Source organism: Triticum urartu, chromosome 2A (genome assembly GCF_056163025.1).
Source record: "Triticum urartu cultivar PI428250 chromosome 2A, HENAU_Tu73, whole genome shotgun sequence".
NCBI lineage: Eukaryota > Viridiplantae > Streptophyta > Magnoliopsida > Poales > Poaceae > Triticum > Triticum urartu.
In genome coordinates, this window is record NC_141874.1 from 428,050,018 (window position 1) to 428,057,332 (window position 7,315).

Here is a 7,315-nt window from a genome sequence, read left to right on the forward strand (position 1 = left end):
CCCTCGTGATCAAGACTATTTAAGCTTAAAGGTAAGGCAAGGTAAAATATGTGGAGCTGCAGCAAGTGACTAGCATATATGGTGGCTAATCTGTTCGCAAAGGAGAGCGAGAAGAGAAAGCAAAGCGCGGACGAATAACTAGAGAACAACCTGTGGCAAGCATTACTCCAACACCGTGTTCACTTCCCGGACTCCGCCGAGAAGAGACCATCACGGTAACTCGCACAGTTGATTCATTTTAATTAAGTTAAGGTTCAAGTTATCTATAACCGGACATTAACAAATTCCCATCTGCCCATAACCGCGGGCACGGCTTTCGAAAGTTCAAATCCCTGCAGGGGAGTCCGAACTTAGCTCATGACAAGCTCTCACGGTCAACGAAGGAATAGACCTCCTCTCGAGACATTCCGATCAGACTCGGTATCCCGGTTCTACAAGACACTTCGACAAGTTAAAACAAATCCAGCAACACCGCCCGAATGTGCCGACAAATCCCGATAGGAGCTGCACGTATCTCGTTCTCAGGGCACACTCAGATGAGACATCCTACGAGTAAAACCAAACCTCAAGTTGCCTTGAGGTGGCCCCGCAGTCTACTCGGTCGGACCAACACTCAGAGGAGCACTGGCCCGGGGGGGTTTGAATAAGATGACCCTCGGGCTCCGGAAACCCAAGGGAAAAGAGGCTAGGTGGCAAATGGTAAAACCAAGGTTGGGCATTGCTGGAGAAGCTTTAATCAAGGCGAACTATCAAGGGGTTCCCATTATCACCCAACCGCGTAAGGAACGCAAAATCCGGGAACATAACCGATATGACGGAAACTGTTGGGGAACGTAGTAATTTCAAAAAAATTCCTACGCACATGCAAGATCATGGTGATGCATAGCAACGAGAGGGGAGAGTGTGATCTACGTACCCTTGTAGACCGACAGCGGAAGCGTTAGCACAATGCGGTTGATGTAGTCGTACATCTTCACGGCCCAATCGATCAAGCACCGAAACTACGGCACCTCCGAGTTTTAGCACACGTTTAGCTCGATGACGATCCCCGGACTCCAATCCAGCAAAGTGTCGGGGAAGAGTTCCGTCAGCACGACGGCGTGGTGACGATCTTGATGTACTACCGTCGCAGGGCTTCGCCTAAGCACCACTACAGTATTATCGAGGATTATGGTGGAAGGGGGCACCGCACACGGCTAAGAATATGATCACGTGGATCAACTTGTGTCTCTAGGGGTGCCCCTGCCCCCGTATATAAAGGAGCAAAGGGAGGAGGCCGGCCGGCCCTCTAGGCGCGCCAAGGAGGAGTCCTCCTCCTAGTAGGAGTAGGACTCCTACTAGGAGGGAGAAGGAAGTGGGGAGGGAGAAGGAAAGGGGGGCGCCGCCCCCCTCTCCTAGTCCAATTCAGACCAAGGGGGGGAGGAGGCGTGCGGCCCACCCTGGCTGCTCCTCTCTCTCTCCACTAAGGCCCATATGGCCCATTACTTCTCCCGGTAGGGTTCCGGTAACCCTCCGACTCTCCGGTTTTCTCCGAAATCACCCGGAACACTTCCGGTGTCCGAATATAGCCGTCCAATATATCAATCTTTATGTCTCGACTCGTTATGTCCGTGATCACATCCGGGACTCCGAACTAACTTCGGTACATCAAAACTCATAAACTCATAATATAACTGTCATCGAAACCTTAAGCGTGCGGACCCTACGGGTTCGAGAACAATGTAGACATGACCGAGACACGTCCCCGGTCAATAACCAATAGCGGAACCTGGATGCTCATATTGGCTCCTACATATTCTACGAAGATCTTTATCGGTCAGACCGCATAACAATATACGTTGTTCCCTTTGTCATCGGTATGTTACTTGCCCGAGATTCGATCGTCGGTATCTCAATACCTAGTTCAATCTCGTTACCAGCAAGTCTCTTTACTCGTTTCGTAATACATTATCTCGCAACTAACCCTTTAGTTGCAATGCTTGCAAGGCTTATGTGATGTGCATTACCGAGAGGGCCCAGAGATACCTCTTCGACAATCGGAGTGACAAATCCTAATCTCGAAATACGCCAACCCAACATGTTCCTTTGGAGACACCTGTAGAGCACCTTTATAATCACCCATTTACGTTGTGACGTTTGGTAGCACACAAAGTGTTCCTCCGGCAAACGGGAGTTGCATAATCTCATAGTCATAGGAACATGTATAAGTCATGAAGAAAGCAATAGCAACATACTAAACGATCGGGTGCTAAGCTAATGGAATGGGTCATGTCAATCAGATCATTCACCTAATGATGTGATCCCGTTAATCAAATAACAACTCCTTGTTCATGGTTAGGAAACATAACCATCTTTGATTAACGAGCTAGTCAAGTAGAGGCATACTAGTGACACTCTGTTTGTCTATGTATTCACACATGTATTATGTTTCCGGTTAATACAATTCTAGCATGAATAATAAACATTTATCATGATATAAGGAAATAAATAATAACTTTATTATTGCCTCTAGGGCATATTTCCTTCAGTCTCCCACTTGCACTAGAGTCAATAATCTAGATTACACAGTAATGATTCTAACACCCATGGAGCTTTGGTGCTGATCATGTTTTGCTCGTGGAAGAGTCTTAGTCAATGGGTCTGCAACATTCAGATCCGTATGTATCTTGCAAATCTCTATGTCTCTCACCTGGACTAGATCCCGGATGGAATTGAAGCGTCTCTTGATGTGCTTGGTTCTCTTGTGAAATCTGGATTCCTTTGCCAAGGCAATTGCACCAGTATTGTCACAAAAGATTTTCATTGGACCCGATGCACTAGGTATGACACCTAGATCGGATATGAACTCCTTCATCCAGACTCCTTCGTTTGCTGCTTCCGAAGCAGCTATGTACTCTGCTTCACATGTAGATCCCGCTACAACGCTTTGTTTAGAACTGCACCAACTGACAGCTCCACCGTTTAATGTAAACACGTATCCGGTTTGCGATTTAGAATCGTCCGGATCAGTGTCAAAGCTTGCATCAACATAACCATTTACGATGAGCTCTTTGTCACCTCCATATATGAGAAACATAACCTTAGTCCTTTTCAGGTATTTCAGGATGTTCTTGACCGTTGTCCAGTGATCCACTCCTGGATTACTTTGGTACCTCCCTGCTAGACTTATAGCAAGACACACATCAGGTCTAGTACACAGCATTGCATACATGATAGAGCCTATGGCTGAAGCATAGGGAACATCTTTCATTTTCTCTCTATCTTCTGCATTGGTCGGGCATTGAGTCTTACTCAATTTCACACCTTGTAACACAGGCAAGAATCCTTTCTTTGCTTGATCCATTTTGAACTTTTTCAAAACTTTGTCAAGGTATGTGCTTTGTGAAAGTCCAATTAAGTGTCTTGATCTGTCTCTATAGATCTTAATGCCCAATATGTAAGCAGCTTCACCGAGGTCTTTCATTGAAAAACTCTTATTCAAGTATCCCTTTATGCTATCCAGAAATTCTATATCATTTCCGATTAGTAATATGTCATCTACATATAATATCAGAAATGCTACAGAGCTCCCACTCACTTTCTTGTAAATACAGGCTTCTCCAAAAGTCTGTACAAAACCAAATGCTTTGATCACACTATCAAAGCATTTATTCCAACTCCGAGAGGCTTGCACACTTTGTTAGCTCCCTTTGGATCGACAAAACCTTCTGGCTGCATCATATACAACTCTTCTTGCAGAAATCCATTCAGGAATGCAGTTTTGACATCCATCTGCCAAATTTCATAATCATAAAATGCGGCAATTGCTAACATGATTCGGACAGACTTAAGCATCGCTACGGGTGAGAAGGTCTCATCGTAGTCAATCCCTTGAACTTGTCGAAAACCTTTTGCGACAAGTCGAGCTTTGTAGACAGTAACATTACCGTCAACGTCAGTCTTCTTCTTAAAAATCCATTTATTCTCAATTGCTTGCCGATCATTGGGCAAGTCAACCAAAGTCCATACTTTGTTCTCATACATGGATCCCATCTCAGATTTCATGGCTTCAAGCCATTTTGCGGAATCTAAGCTCACCATCGCTTCTCGATAGTTCGTAGGTTCATCATGATCTAGTAGCATGACTTCCAGAATAGGATTACCGTACCACTCTGGTGCGGATCTTACTCTGGTTGATCTACGAGGTTCAGTAGTATCTTGTTCTGAAGTTTCATGATCATCATCATTAGCTTCCTCACTAATTGGTGTAGGTGTCACAGAAACTGGTTTCTGTGATGTACTACTTTCCAATAAGGGAGCAGGTACAGTTACCTCATCAAGTTCTACTTTCCTCCCACTCACTTCTTTCGAGAGAAACTCCTTCTCTAGAAAGTTTCCGAATTTAGCAACAAAGGTTTTGCCTTCGGATCTGTGATAGAAGGTCTATCCAATAGTTTTCTTTGGATATCCTATGAAGACACATTTCTCTGATTTGGGTTCGAGCTTATCAGGTTGAAGCTTTTTCACATAAGCATCGCAACCCCAAACTTTCAGAAACGACAACTTTGGTTTCTTGCCAAACCACAGTTCATAAGGCGTCGTCTCAACGGATTTTGATGGTGCCCTATTTAACGTGAATGCGGCCGTCTCTAGAGCATAACCCCAAAACGATAGCGGTAAATCAGTAAGAGACATCATAGATCGCACCATATCAAGTAAAGTATGATTACGACGTTCGGACACACCATTACGTTGTGGTGTTTCGGGTGGCGTGAGTTGCGAAACTATTCCGCATTGTTTCAAATGTACACCAAACTCGTAACTCAAATATTCTCCTCCACGATCAGATCGTAGGAATTTTATTTTCTTGTTACGATGATTTTCAACTTCACTCTGAAATTCTTTGAACTTTTCAAACGTTTCAGACTTATGTTTCATTAAGTAGATATACCCATATCTGCTTAAGTCATCTGTGAAGGTGAGAAAATAACGATATCCGCCACGAGCCTCAATATTCATCGGACCACATACATCTGTATGTATGATTTCCAACAAATCTGTTGCTCTCTCCATAGTATCGGAGAACGGTGTTTTCGTCATCTTACCCATAAGACACGGTTCGCAAGTACCAAGCGATTCATAATCAAGTGGTTCCAAAAGTCCATCAGTATGGAGTTTCTTCATGCGCTTTACACCGATATGACCCAAATGGCAGTGCCACAAATAAGTTGCACTATCATTATCAACTCTGCATCTTTTGGCTTCAACATTATGAATACGTGTGTCCCTACTATCGAGATTTAATAAGAATAGACCACTCTTTAAGGGTGCATGACCATAAAAGATATTACTCATATAAATAGAACAACCATTATTCTCTGATTTAAATGAATAACCGTCTTGCATCAAACAAGATCCAGATATAATGTTCATGCTTAACGCTGGCACCAAATAACAATTATTTAGGTCTAATACTAATCCCGAAGGTAGATGTAGAGGTAGCGTGTCGCCCGCGATCACATCGACTTTGGAACCATTTCCCACGCGCATCGTCACCTCGTCCTTAGCCAATCTTCGCTTAATCCGTAGTCCCTGTTTCAAGTTGCAAATGTTAGCAACAGAACTAGTATCAAATACCCAGGTGCTACTGCGAGCATTAGTAAGGTACACATCAATAACATGTATATCACATATACCTTTGTTCACCTTGCCATCCTTCTTATCCGCCAAATACTTGGGGCAGTTCCGCTTCCAGTGACCAGTCTGCTTGCAGTAGAAGCACTCAGTTTCAGGCTTAGGTCCAGGTTTGGATTTCTTCTCTTGAGTAGCAACTTGCTTGCTGTTCTTTTTGAAGTTCCCCTTCTTCTTCCCTTTGCCCTTTTTCTTGAAACTAGTGGTCTTGTTGACCATCAACACTTGATGCTCCTTCTTGATTTCTACCTCCGCAGCTTTCAGCATTGCGAAGAGCTCGGGAATAGTCTTATTCATCCCTTGCATATTATAGTTCATCACGAAGCTCTTGTAGCTTGGTGGCAGTGATTAGAGAATTCTGTCAATGACGCAATCATATGGAAGATTAACTCCCAATTGAATCAAGTGATTATTATACCCAGACATTTTGAGTATATGCTCACTGACAGAACTGTTCTCCTCCATCTTGCAGCTATAGAACTTATTGGAGACTTCATATCTCTCAATCCGGGCATTTGCTTGAAATATTAATTTCAACTCCTGGAACATCGCATATGCTCCATGACGTTCAAAACGTCGTTGAAGTCCCAATTCTAAGCCGTAAAGCATGGCACACTGAACAATCGAGTAGTCATCAGCTTTGCTCTGCCAGACGTTCATAACATCTGGTGTTGCTCCAGCAGCAGGCCTGGCACCCAGCGGTGCTTCCAGGACGTAATTCTTCTGTGCAACAATGAGGATAATCCTCAAGTTACGGACCCAGTCCGTGTAGTTGCTACCATCATCTTTCAACTTTGCTTTCTCAAGGAACGCATTAAAATTCAACGGAACAACAACACGGGTCATCTATCTACAATCAAACATAAACAAGCAAGATACTATCAGGTACTAAGTTCATGATAAATTTAGGTTCAATTAATCATATTACTAAAGAACTCCCACTTAGATAGACATCCCTCTAATCCTCTATGTGATTACGTGATCCAAATCAACTAGACCATGTCCGATCATCACGTGAGATGGAGTAGTTTCATTGGTGAACATCACTATGTTGATCATATCTACTATATAATTCACGCTCGACCTTTCGGTCTCCGTGTTCCGAGGCCATATCTGTATATGCTTGGCTCGTCAAGTATAACCTGAGTATTCTGCGTGTGCAACTATTTTGCACCCGTTGTATTTGAATGTAGAGCCTATCACACCCGATCATCACGTGGTGTCTCAGCACGAAGAACTTTCGCAACGGTGGATACTCAGGGAGAACACTTCTTGATAATTAGTGAGAGATCATCTTAAAATGCTACCGTCAATCAAAGCAAGATAAGATGCATAAAAGATAAACATCACATGCAATCAATATAAGTGCTATGATATGGCCATCATCATCTTGTGCTTGTGATCTCCATCTTTGAAGCACCGTCGTGATCACCATCGTCACCGGCGCGACACCTTGATCACCATCGTAGCATCGTTGTCGTCTCGCCAATCTTATGCTTCCACGACTATCGCTACCGCTTAGTGATAAAGTCAAGCATTACAGCGCAATTGCATTGCATACAATAAAGCGACAACCATATGGCTCCTGCCAGTTGCCGATAACTTGGTTACAAAACATGATCATCTCATACAATAAAATTTAGCA